Genomic DNA, 14,651 nt, shown 5'->3' with positions numbered 1-14,651 from the left:
GTTTTTAAGTATTTAAAAGATTGCTCCAAGTGAAATTTCTACACATCTACAAATTATTTAAAAGTGTCAGCTATAAATGTAAGATTACAATTGAGTAAGCTAAAAATATGAGCTCCAAATCTTTGTTTACTATCTGTTCATTCTCAAGACCTAACATAGTCCCTGTAAAAAAATTTTTTTATTTTTTTTAATTTTCCACTTACATATTTCTAACACATTGCTTTCAGAATTCATACATTTGCATAGGTTATGGATTGTGTATAGGATGCATAAACTATTTTACATGACCAACAGCACATTCTTGTACATAATTGATTAAATACAGTATAATTGAAATCCTACCTTTTTGCCCTGTTTCCCTCTTATGTGCAATGTTGAATCTTCATGAGAAAACTGTTTTAATCTATAGGAGTCTTCCAGATCTGAGTGCTAACACACAAACTACACTACAGACAACTTCATTGTCTGAATGGAAGCCAGGAGAAAGGGCAAGACAAGGTAAGGACACATGGAGGCAGGGTCCAAAACTCAACACCTCCTCAAGTAACCCTCTGTAAAATAACAAGCATTCTAACAATAGCAACCTCATCTCAAGCCACAATTGGCTTTGATTTCAAACTTAAGGGACAAGGTGCCTGACACCTTCCCATGAGTGTTGTTGTGACGAAGAAGAAGTCAGAGGTACAGAGGACTCTGGACAGCTGGGAATGAGGCCTACAATGAAAAGCTGAGTACTCAACTATTGCCTAGAATAGATTACAGCTAAGTAAGGAGTTCAGTATTGTGGTATGAAGGAAAACACACACAACATTGTGCTGCATGTCCACTGTATGGAGAAATACCAAAATAACTTTCTGTTTTACCAAGTTACCTAGGCTTAAAACGTATATGGAGGTCATCAAGCATATGAATGTCCTCAAATACTACACATAAACAATGAATAGGTGAGATTCTGTTTAAAAGTTACCTATTGAAAATATTTAACAGAAGTACCACTATTTATTTTGTTTTTACTGTATTTTGCAAAGACATAAAATCATTTTGACATAACAGGACATAAATGATACTTTGGGACATACAATGTGGTTAATACTAGTAGGCTAATGCTGTTACTTCTTTGCTCTTATTTGTCTGTATTTTGGTTCATAATGACACAGTTGTAAGTAGAAAAGTAAAGTAAAGTAAAGTTAACTCAGCTCTAAGTAGGTTACATATTTTTGACTTGGAATAAAGTGGCAAAAAAAAGTATGAATGTATGTGAATTTTCCGCATTAATTTGTCATACAATGTGATCTGATCTATATGTAAGTCAAGAGTATTAACAAATACAATGTGCCAGTAACAACACAAAAAGATTTTTGATCTTTCATATCTTTATTGAAAACAAACGCAGCAAAAGCAAAAGTATCTGAACCCTTTGAATAATGACCTCCCTGAATAATGAAAAACAAAATCCGCCTTTTGCATTAGCCAAGTCAGAACTCAACCCAATAGAAATGCTATGGAACGACTTTAAGAGAGCCACACATGAGACGTCCAAAGAATATGACAGAGCTGAAGCAGTTCCTTCTGGAAGAATTGGCTAAAATTCCTCCTGAACAATGTGCAGGTCTGATCCACAGCTACAGGAAGTGCTTGGTTGAAGTTATTGCTGCCAAGATGTTACTGGGGAAATTTGGAATATATGCTATAGTAAAAAATGAACAAATTACTATGCAAGACAAAATTTGTTGGTTTACAGAAGACTACACAGCCGTTCACTCATTTGGATGCTTTACAGTATAGGCTGTGTATGGCTTGACCACCTGTTGCTGTTCCTCTCCATGTAAAAACACTTTGTCCCTATGTTGTGCGTCATAAACTTTCCCAAGGCTGACAACTAGATTATCAGCACCATGAAGGCGGCCAGGGGGAATTTCACAAGTTATCTTTGTGTTCAAGGATGCAGTGACATGCCACAAGACGAGGACAAGAATAGGAGCAAGGGTAAGGCTAATTTCTGGAACTTTGCCAATTCATTTTAAACCTAAGCCGCTGTGTTCTGGTAAGGATTGCTGCCATCCATGTAGGAAACTGTGGTCTTTCCTTAGGCAAGTCCTCCTTACTCTGCCTTTGAGTTTTACTTTATTCCTCACTTGAAAGTCACTTTGGATAAGTGTCTGCTAAATGAAAAGTGGCAAGAAAAAGTATGTGACCTTTTGGAATTTTATGGTTTTCTGCATTAATTTGTCATAAAATTTGATTTGATCTTCATCTAAGTCAAAACTATGAACAAATATAATGTGCTTAAAATAATGTCACAAAAACTTTCTGATCTTCCATGTCTTTACATTACTGCATGCCTTAAGTTTGCCAAAGAGTACAGTGACACTCCACAGCGGTATTGTCAAAATGTTTTTTGGACTGATGAAACTATATTCAACTATTTGGAAAGATACACAACACTACATCTGGTGCAACAAGGGCACTGCATATCATCATAAAAATATCATCCCAACTCTAAAGTATGGTGGAGGAATAATATGAGCATAATATTCAGCATAATATGAGAATGTCTGTACATCAGTTGAAATTCTGTAGAAGTTGGGGGATGCAACAGGACAATGACCCAAAACACTAAAGCAAGTCCACAACAAAAATCTAAATCCTTTTGCATTGGCAAAGTCAGAGACCAGACCTCAATTCATTCATAAAAGACTTGAAGAGAGCCATTCAATTCAATTCAATTTTATTTGTAGAGCGCTTTTTACAAATGACATTGTCACAAAGCAGCTTTACACAACCAAAGAACAGTACATGAACAGTGAATATGTATGAATCATAATAATCCGTTTGTCCCTGATTAGCAAGCCGAGGGCGACGGTGGCAAGGAAAAACTCCCTGAGAAGGGAGGGATCAACAGGGAACCCATCCTCATATGGGTGATTACATGCTTTGTAGGCAGCAGGCAGTTCAGTATAACAGTTAATGTCTTTAAGTTAATGTGGAGTCCAGTTAGTTAATTGCAGGCAGACTTGTTCCATTCCTTGACTATCAAGCATTGAGTCAAGGCCTCCTAGAAACAGCTTCCGACGTCCGCCGAGGCCAAGACCGACTTCATAGTAGCATGTGACCAACTCCAGTCTCCAAACGCATCCCATAGGGCAAACGGTGGATCCAGACGACGAGATCTCCAGCCAGAAGTTGGGCATTAGGACGAGTCAGACAGGTCCAGAGGGCAGAGGGTGGAATGACGTGTAGCTCGACAGAGAGACGGGAAGAGGGAAATAGAGAGGTAGAGAAAGAGAAGAGGAGAGATGGAAGTTAGTTGTATTCACAGTCAGATAAAGTTTGAGGTGAATGTATATTTAGAATAGTGCAGCAGGGACTCCAGCAGGACTAACTATGACAGCCTAACTAAAAGGGTGGGCCAGAAGGAAACACAGACAACACACCTGACCTCAACAAACCTGAGTGATCAGTGAAAGTTAGGAAGACAGTATCTAAACATACCAGTTCACCATAATGCTCTACGTCCATGAGTCCTTCCCAAATCTATTCACAAAAATGCTTGACTAAATAAATAAGTTTTTAGCCTAGACTTAAACACTGAGACTGTGTCTGAGTCCTGAACACAATTTGGAAGGCTATTCCATAACTTTGGGGCTTTGTAAAAAAAAGCTCTGCCCCCAGCTGTAGTTTTTATGATACGAGGTACTGACAGGCAGCCAGCATCCTTTGATCGAAGTAGGCGTGGTGGATCATAAGACACTAGCAATTCCCTTAGATACTGCGGCGCAAGACCATTTAATGCTTTATATGTCACGCTCCATGGCGTGGGCTCTGGGTAATCAGCGACTAGCTAAGCCTGTTCTCAGCTAATTTAAACACCTATTTAAAGTTATTCTTGGTAACCTCAGACTGACGAAGGCGTATATCGTTAGCTCCAGCATGTACCACTATCTTTGTAAAACTATGCTGTCCTAAGGCCCTAAGATTACCTTCAATGTCCAGTGCCCTGGCTCCCGGGATACACCTGACCACAGCCGCTGGAGCCCCTAAAGGTCTGGCTAATTTCACGTGTCTCATGATGGAGTCTCCTATGACCAGAGTTCTTCCAGGTTTCTCAGCGGGTGAATCACTGACAGGGGCAAACCTGTTGGACACGTGAAGCGCGGGGGTGGTGTGCTCCGGTGGGCTAGCGTTAGCCTTAGCTTTGGCTGCGCGAGTATGCCACCGAGTCGTCACCCACTCGCCCCGCTGTGAGGGCTCTAATGCCGGAGTCGGGGACTGGCTATCTCCGCCTGCGGCACCCAGACTTTCCGCTACAGAAATAACACTACTCTCGCTCTCTCTAACCCTCTCTAAAGTCTGGATGCGCCCCTCTAACGCTGTTATCTTCTCTGTCAGAGTGCTAACTAACACACATCTGTCACAGGTAAAATTATCGCTAACGACGGAGGAAGACGGTCTAAACATCCTGCACTCCACACACTGAACAAGCTGAATATTACTCATTTGAACGTACCTGAGTTGGAGAAATGTGTAGAATTTTAAAATTCTGCTGTTGTTCTCAGACGAAAAAACGTGCGTTCTCCAAGAAGCGGCCATACACATGAGACGTCTAAATATGACAGGGCTAAAGTAGTTCTGCCAGGACAAGTGGGCAAAAATTCCTCCTGAACAATGTGCAGGTGTTACAGTTCCTCTCTTTGATCCCCGTTCTGTTGATTTTATTTTTGTTTCTCACCTGTTCTCACCCTGTTCTCCTACCACTTCCTGTTTGCCCGTATATGGACTTCCTCTTTCTCCACTTGCTGGACTGATTGATTTGTCTCACCTGTGTGTCCCTTTTGTTTTATAAGCTTCCCTCAAGCTTTTGTTTGTTGCTGGTTCGTTTCACTATACCCTCCATCACCCATGTTAGTTGAGTTAAGTTGAGTTTTTCTGTGTCATTATTTTAGGCACATTTCATTTGTTAATACTCTTGACTTAGGTGTCGGGAAAGATTCATAGTCATCCAGATGAAGTTATCTGGAAGTTGAGTCATTGCAACTGGTCTTCCTTCTTGTTAGGTCAATACGTTTCACTACTCATCCAAATAGCTTCTTCAGTCTGAAGATGGTTGGTTAGAGACCACAAATCTATGCTCTAGGTTTGGTTTCACTCCACCGCTAGCCTGAATAGGCTTGTTACTTGAAACAATGGAAGGGGAGGTTGTGAAGGATGTAATACCCTCCTTATCGCCTAAAGTGGGTTGTTAGGTGTGTCCAAGCTGGTGCAGGTGTCAATTGGGCCTCAACTTTCTGGGGATTGATGAAAGGGCAGCAAGATAAATAGTGAACAGGTTTTGTCTAATGCCTTCACCTCTGTTGAGTGAGGGGATATTGCACATGCAAGGCTTCCCTCACACTTTTCTCAAACCACTTGTCTTCGCAATTCTGTTGTACTGTTGTACCAAGTGTGACTGTAAAATGACAATAAAGCTTTATTTTATCTTATCTTATCTTCTCTGTCCAATATGCCAATATCATTGTCCTCGAAAGAGTGTCCCCTGGATGACGTATAGATCGTCCCCTTCAGTGCACTGGATACACTATATTGCTCATCTTGTGTTTTGGAGTCCGGTCTTTGGGGTGGACGAGTCTCTGCCTGAGTGTGTTAGCGGGTTTGAAATAAAAAGGCATGCTGTGTTTTCTAAAAATTCTTTTGAGCTTCTCAGAAACTCTAGCCACATAAGGCATGACCAGGTTTTTGCGTTGGACCTGGGACTCTTGAGAGCCGTCTTGAGATGCCTGTCTTCCTTTTCTTGGGCTTCTCTGGAACTTAATTAGATGAAGATTAGATCCAATTTTATGCCAAATTATTGTAGAAAACCAACTACTTTCACATTGGGGTATTGTTTGTATAATTTTGAGAAAAATAATTAATTAATTCCATTTGGGAATAAGGCTGTAACATAACAAAATGTGGAAAAGGTTATGCGCTGTAAATACTTTCTGAATGCAATGTAAACCTCCTACATGTTGCAGTGTAACATTTTTCAGTGTAAAGAGAAAAATGTCCATTACTGTCAGCACAAAATATTTTGTTTCCCCATGTAGATGAATTATTCTTCATGTACTGCTTGACTTGTGGAAACCATATGTTCTTCTTTTCAGAGGTCCTGGGAAGTTGTACGCAGGTTTCAGGTCATATGGATGGAATCACAAGCCCCTTTTACACCGCCTCTTCATAGCAAAAAACTTGGTCAGTTATTTGGTCACATAACCTAACCAGTGATGTAATATTATGATTAACCAGACCCCAGTCTCACTCCAACTGAAACTTTAGCCAGTAATCCCTTACTAATGCACAGCTGCACATCTTGGCGGTCCAAGTAACATTTCTCCTCCAGCTTCTCATCACCCACACATTTCTGTAGGAAACTGAATCTGTGACCATAATAGCTTATGATCATGTTGTACTTTGCACACTGCGCATCAAACATGTTTTCAGAGCAAATAATTTGTGAAACCCACAAAACTAGCAAATGCACATAATGATTCATTCACCAGTAATGTTTTGAAGTCAATGTATTGTTACAAACTAACAAACTAGACGAGAGATTAACTAACAAAAAGGATATTATTACAACCTGGTCTTAACACAGACGACTCGGGGAACCAACTAGACAAGGTAATCAAACAAACACAACAAAAACTAACAAGCAGTGAACAAGTGACCCCCACAAACCAAGAAAATAAAGTGACAAACAAAATCCAAACATGCAAACCCAAAATACAAAGTAGCAACAAAAAACACTGCTCTAACGCAGGAAAAATACAAACAAACTCACTAATAGAAATACAAAGTAACAACGAAAAATCTAAGCTCTAAGGCAGACAAAATACTAATATACTAACTAAAAATACAAAGTACCAAACAGAAAATCACCACAAAAGGCAGGTAAAATACAAACTCAGTAAGTAACAACGAAAAACAATGCACAAATGCAGACAAACTTCAAACCAATAAACTAACCCGAAATACAAATTATTAACAAAAATCACTACACTAATACTAATAAACACAAATCAGCTAACTAATCAGAAATAAAAAGTGATAAAACAAAAATCACTGCACACGGTAGGCAAACAACTCACAAACAGGGAAACAAAAGTCCAGAAAACTAAGGCAGGGTCCAGGGTGAAATAAAAGGTGGGTAATCCATGTAAGTGTCTATGTGCAAACAATCGACAGACGTACAAATGAACCGCGAGTGGAGAAATATAGTGTAAAAAAACTGTAACGAACAGAGGACTGAGGGGAGCTTTTAAAGGAACGGGGACACACAGGTGAAACAAATCAATGATTAAGGTCCAGGAGAGTGGAGGGTGAGGAAGTCCAAATTTAATAATAATAATAATGTATACTTTATTGATCCCCTTGGGGAAATTCGTTTTGGACAGCTGCCAGACTGAGTCGGCGCTACTACGGGGTTTCGGTGTCTTGTCCAAGGACACCTCAGCAAGTAGGCAGGAGGAACGGGGAATCGAACCACTCACCCTAGGGCTCTACCCCCTGCAGGAAATGGCTGGAGAGCAGCCACAGCAGTAGGACCAGGTGAAACAAAACCAACTGCATGGGACGAAGGCATTATTTGTAACACGTATATGTCACTTGTAAGTCACTTTGGATAAAAGCGTCTGTTAAATGACTAAATGTAAATGTATATGTATATATATTAAAGTGCAGTATTAATAGGCAATGGCGCCTTTGAGAGGGGGACACCTTCTCACCAATGTGCCAACATTTCAAGAGGATACACAGTGAGTGGCATAGCTTTATCCTGTTCAGGTGGGTATTCTCTGATGTGCCTCTTTGTGATTTTCATGGTCTTTGGATCCTGAATATGGAGAGTTCTTGTGTTTTTAGGGAGTTGGCCTATTGAGATCACAGTGTGTAGAAGTGAAACATTAAAAATGCTCTTCACTTACCACATGTCCCTGAGTTTTACACACCCAAAACTAGCAGTATGCAAAACTACAGCAATGTCAATCCATTTGAACAGCTTTCCATTTGCAATTTTATTTGCTGTTTGTTGGTTTGTATTTTTATAAAATGCCAGTTTGGAAATTGACATTCAACAGTCTTGTGATCAAAAAGTGCTTTTGAACAGCTGCAGGGGCCTCTTGCTTTTTTTTTGTAGTGAAGGGTTATAGCAACAGTCTCCTCTGTTCCAATCTGTGGCCCGAGGGGCTGTTGTGAAGCTAAACGAGTCCGTGAAGTGTGGATTCTCTTGCTTTGAGAGTACTTGTAAGTAGATAAAGGTTTTACACTATGAAACATACATCTGTCTCAGTTTGTTTTGTTTTTGTTTTTACTAGTTACTTTTGGGGTATTTTTGCCTTAACTAATGGTATTAGTAAAGAGACAGGAAAAGAGACGAGAGTATGACATGCAGCATAGGTCACAACTGATTGATTGATTGATAATGCTTGAAAAATTGGCCATAGCTGTGAATATCAGTGTAAAAGGCTGTTCACTTTGTGCCCCCTTTCTTGGTTAATAACACCTGCATAGGCTCCATTACCCTTGATCCTTAACAGGAAAAGCAGTTAGGATAATGGATAGATGAATGAAATAGCCCATGTTGCAAATGTATTGAACCACTTTTACTTTGGCTACCTGGAATTAATTAGGTATACAGTGTTACTTTTAGAAACAGAGTAATTAAGTGTGTGGAGACTTATTGTAAAATAATAATGGTCAACAATTAATAATTGCAAATTGAAATATAATGCATGTATTTGTCAATTTCTGCTGCCCTCTACTGACCACATTGTGCCTGATATCATCCATTTCAACTATTCAATCACGGTACATGACTGGAAAGACACCACTAGACTTTTTCACCTGTTTTTTAGTCTCTCTTTCTGCTGACTCCATCCTGCTTTCTCTCCGTCTGTCCCTCTCTGTCCTCCATCCTCTGTTTTGTGCTGTCAACCAAGAGAAAATATTAGAACCAAATATAATCTAATAGGAGGAATTAATCCATATTAGTAAAATGTTATCCATTTATGGGAAAACAATTATTACCAATAGAAAGTGACACTCTGGCTTTGCATATCTTAGCTTTAAATGTAGTTTTAGCTGATATAACTACCTTTTAACCATGTAGAGTTGCGTTTCTGGTTAATTCAATTCAATTCAGTTTTATTTGTATAGTGCCAATTTACAACAGAAGTTATCTCAAGGCACTTTACAGTGTAAGGTTTAAGACCTTATGTGACCTATGGTGTCATGTCTTCTGTCTGTCTCTTTCCTTTTTCTTTTTGAATGACCACTCGGAGCTGCTCTGGTTTTTTGGTAACAGCAGGTTTATTCAGCAACCTGTAGTTTCACAAGGGATTAAAAAGTAGAATGGATCATGTGTTGTGGGCAATCTGCTCATGTGCGCTCCGTCTCCCGGAAAATCCTCCCCGCTTCTGAAGATTACCCATAATCCCTTGCATTTACCTTGCCAGCAGGTGGCGAATTGCCCCTTTTAGCTGGATTTTACCAGCATACATTTTAACTGTGTTACATACACCCTCCTAAATCCAGCTAAACATTGGCACTGTGCATCAAAAAAACAAATATACAACCAAAACAGGCAAGATACCAAGTGTTAACTCGCCAACGTGTGTCAATAGGAGCAGTATTAGTACTCCTCAGTTAGAAACTTCTTACTCAGAGATCACTGTAAAGGTAAAAGGTAAAAGGTTGGCCAAACCCTGTACTAAAACAGACGTAAAAGATGCCGTATACACCCCTCAAATTGCAACCATCGCTCCATAACAAAATGACTGTAGAAAGTAAACTCAAGTAAAACGCTCACGTGCAAATCCATCACACACATATTACGCAGAAAACATATTTCTCACAAAAGAGAACAAAGAATCAACAGTAGACACTGAATCATCCACATCCTGCTTATTCATCTCACAAATCAACCGTACAGGAGGTTTCACCGGTCTTCCAAACCTAGTGCAGAGTGGGGCTGGCTGTGTGAAAACAGTGTGCCCTGGACGTTCCTCTGCAGGTGAACCCAAATGACTACCACATGCACTTTCAGGGGGCAAAGCACCATCCAGCAGGGGTTGAGGGGGTACATATGAGTCACAGCCACTTTGGGGCTCAGGGAAGGAGCCTGTAGGGCTGGTGTCCAGGAGTCAGGGGAATCTGACACCAACAAGCTCAGGCTGCGGGACAACAACCGACTCAAACCCCCAATCCCCAGCTTCAGGATTTGAGCAGTCAGCTTGACTGACGGCCTCACTCACGACATATGAGTCAACATCATCATTCAGTTGCGAAAGCCAGTTAGGAGTCTTAGTCCTACCATCCATATCATCAGCCATCACCACCTCCTGCTGCTCACTCACAGGCACTGAAGGAAAGCCAGACTCCAGGTTGTCGAAACTGTCAGAAGAGAGAAAGCCCACAGGAAGGAGAAGATTTCTGTGAACAACTTTCTGTCTCCCTGTCACAGGATCGCTGTTGCTGTACACATTTATCCCAGGCTTGACAGAAACCACCTCATAAACCGTGGATTTCCATTTATCAGCAATCGTCCTCTTCCCTCTCTCACCTCAGTTCGCGAGCAGCACTCTGTCACCCACAACCAGTGGCGAGCCTTTCACTTTGCGATTGTAGTTCGTAGCACTGTTCTGACGGGAATTGCGAACAGCCTCAGTCAAATCTTGTCTCAAACGAGTGACAAACTCATGATGGTCAACAACCGCCGTGTTAGGGAGAGCATGTTGGAACACAACATCAACAGGCAGACGTGGGATCCTCCCAAACATGAGGAAGAAGGGAGCAAAACCAGTTGTCTTATGCTCAGTGCAGTTATAACAAAAGGTCCACATTTGAAGCATCTGTGGCCATTTGGCTTTGGACTGGGGAGGCAGGGCTCGTTTAATGCTTCCAAGAGTCCTGTTGTATCGCTCAACAACTCCATTTTCATTGGGTGATAAGGAGTGGTATGTGACTTCTGAACACCAGCCATCTCCAACAGTTCTTTAATAAGCTGTCTTTCAAAGTTGGCTCCCTGATCTGAATGGATACGTTTCGGGAATCCATAGATGGAAAAGAAGGCGAAGAGCAACCTGCTTTGCTGACTGGTCCTTGCAAGGAAATGCATGCGCCAGTTTGGAGAAATGGTCTGTAACAACCAAAACATCAACACATCTTTTCTCAGTTTGTTCAGTAGCCTAGAAATCTATACAGACAAGTTCCATAGGTTCAGAAGTGTGAATGCTTTCAAGAGGAGCACAATCATTGGGGTCTGGAGTCTTTCCAGCCAAACAGCGGAAACAGTGTTTCACATGGTTGATGATGTCTTTTTCCATTCCAACCCAAAAGAATCTTTGTCTGGCCAGAGAGAGTGTAAGAGCTTGCCCTTGATGACCAGCTGAATCACGAAGGCCTTGGAGAACTTGTTTCTTGAGACAATCTGGGACAAGAAACTGGTTGATCGTCATGTTCATTTGCTTATCCTTCTTAACTTTGTACAACATGCCGTCTCTGACAACGAGCTTGGGCCAATGTCTTAACAGTGTCAATACCCCACGGGGCTCCCTGGTGTGCTCACGTCTTGTTGGTCTACTGCGGTGCTGGACATAGTAGAGCACTCTGCTCAGAACAACGTCTTGTTCTTGAAGATTAACCAGTTCACTTTTAGGACGAGCGGGGGGATGGCCAAAATCAGTAACCAGAGGGGAAGAAGGCACAACACCCCTTGCTTGGCTCACGCCACCAGAGCTATGAGCATCGAACACTGCCTGGACTTCATGAGGAGTGAGGGAACCCTGAGAAGGCAAAGAGTGAGCGGTATCTGACTCTGACTGGTCAACAATTAACTGGCCGTTAGTAGTGCACCTAAAGGCATCCTGTACTGTCCTACCTGCCATTCCACTCATCTCATTTAACTTCGTGGTATATGGCTCAGTGACCAGGCGGTGGCCCACACATGACCGTACAAATGGCTCCCTGCTCAGCGCTTTAGCGACCACATTCTTTGTGCCAGGAACATAGTTCAGGTCAAAACTGTAAGAGGCCAGCTTTGAAACCCATCTCTGCTCACATGCATCTAACCTGGGCTTTGTCAAGATATATGTTAAGGGGTTATTATCAGTCCAGACCGTGAAATGTCCCCCTTTCAGCCAGTGGCTAAACTTATCGCAGACTGCCCATTTAAGAGCTAGGAACTCCAGACGCTGAGCAGGATAGTTCGCCTGTGAATGAGAGAGCGTCTACAGGTCTGGCCACTTTCCCATCAGAAGGCAGCTGTGAAAGCACAGCGCCCAAGCCATAAAAGGAAGCATCGATCGCCAGAATGAAGGGTGCATTGAAATCTGGGTGAGCCAATGTGACACCGTGCACTAAGTCATATTTCAGTGTGGCAAATTCTGCAGCGCATTCATCAGTCCAGTCACTTGGGGAGAGCTTCATGTGACCCTTTTCATCCTTGGCTTGCGGCCTTTGCCCTTCTTCTTTAATGTAGCAGGCTCAGACACAAGATTAAACAGCGGCCTAGCCTTAGCAGAGCACCTCTCCAGAAAGTGATGGTAGTAGAGGACCATGCCCAGCACATGGAGTTTTGCCATCAGACTCCATCAAATCACTCTCCTGCACATCATTTATAGCCTGCACCTTGCCAGGATCTGTTTTAACACCTTCCTCACATATGATGTGACAGATCTGCGAAGAAAGTGGCACTTTTTAGGCGAAAGCTTCAGGTTATTGGCAGCGAGGCGAGAGGAGACCATCTGCAGACGCTGGAGTGCAATACTTTCAGACGGGGCAAAAACCTTGAGGTCATCCAGGTAGCAGAGCAGGCTTGTGAAGTTCTCATCACCAAAAATGGACATCATCATACGCATAAAAGTTGCAGGGCTGTTCGTCAAGCCTTGTGGCATTCTGTTATACACTCAAAAAAGTGAAACTGCCTGTTTGTGCAAGTTCCTCATCTGTAATTTGTGGCTTTTACTCAAGTAAACTAGGTTTGTAAGATATACATAATTGTTTTCAGTACATATGTCGTAAAATCTTCCTCAGTCATTTTTACTTAATTAATATATATTGAGCCATCTTCACTGAATCAAGTTCAAACAACACGTGTGGAAGTCTCGAACGGTCTCGCGACATTTACAATACCGGGAAAAGGAGATCGCGTTTTTTTTTTTACAGATAAACCGGAGGAAGAACGAGCAGCACATGCGCTCCTAAGGTAAGCTGAAATCCTATGTCATCAAATATAATATAGTATCCTGGCTGTATATATCCATTTGCCATGTTTAATTACTAGTTAGCCTGCAATTGTCCGATGATTTACTTTGGACTGCAGTTCGTGTGTTAAATTAAGATAATAGACAATTGTTTTTATACATATTTGTGGTGTTTAAAAAACCAAAGTGAGATTATGTGGTGACGCTTCATTACCGTATTCAATGAGAAAACAGAGAATATTATTACTTGATCATATAGGAAAAATAATTGCAAATAGAAAATTTAGTTTATTACAAGTACACCGCTGGATACTTTGAATACTACATTATGATTAAGGAGCACAAGGAAAAACTTTATAAACACGTTTTTTGCCATTTTTAGATACTGTTTGTATCTAAAAGACGGTCTTTCCTCGTCTCCCGTAGTCAGCGTAGCGCTACAAAATCTTCGTCATGTTTCATTTCACATTACCTACTAACCCAACTTCTATTTTTAGTGATTATTGTTTTTTTTTTTCTTTACAGGATTTTGTCACTGCAGATCTGCAGATCTATCTTGGTGCAACTCCAATCTGGCCCATTCTCCTTCCTGTGACTTCTGTTGGGTGAAAAACTTTCATTATTCTCATCAAGTCAAAGATTTCATAGGTTTTGTTTGTTTGCAGTTTATATGTTTTATTCCATTTTTATCCTGTTTTAAATAACCTAACAAATATTGATTCCAAACATTTTTTCTAACATTATTTTGTAAAGTAATGTGGAGATGTAAAGAATGTTGCTTGTCTGTGCCTGGTAGGCCTGAGCTCCTGAAACACTTCAGATTACAGCACAATTTGAGACAACGTTATCCATGTCCTCATACAAATTGCCCATGTACTTTCAAGACTTGGAATGCTTTGCACATTCATTTGAGTAGAGTCCATCCCAAACCAAGCTGTGAGGAATTGTCTACATTTAGCTGTCATTTGTGTGCATGTCATGGTTTCAGCCTGGCCCCGGCCAGCCTTGGTTTTCCTCCCTCTGGACTCCGCCCACCATCCAGTTCTCTCCCTCTGCTCTTGCCAATCAGCGGCATATTGGACTCACCTGTGTTCCCCTCACACTACATAAGCTCTCCTCAGACCTTCCTCCCCTGTCAGATCGTCGTCATTCCCCCCTCTTGTTTCCAGCGTCGTTTTCCCCAACCTGTCTCCAGCCTGTTGTTCCTTGCCTGTGTTCCTGCCTGTTGCTTTCCCTGACTGGTGCCAAACCTGCCTGTTCCTGGGCCCTGCCTGCTCCTGCTCTTTCCTCCTCATCCCTGTCTGCTTCCCCCCTGGACTCTGGATTTTGTGCTTCCCCCTCATGGACTCTCTAGACTTGTTTTCCCCTCCTGAATCTTTGGACTTTGTTACCTGTTCCCGTGAGTGTTTTCCTGTC

The sequence above is a fragment of the Anabas testudineus genome, chromosome 17 (genome assembly GCF_900324465.2).
Source record: "Anabas testudineus chromosome 17, fAnaTes1.2, whole genome shotgun sequence".
Lineage (NCBI taxonomy): Eukaryota > Metazoa > Chordata > Actinopteri > Anabantiformes > Anabantidae > Anabas > Anabas testudineus.
The sequence above is the reverse complement of the archived record's forward strand: the minus strand, read 5'-3'. Positions refer to the sequence as shown.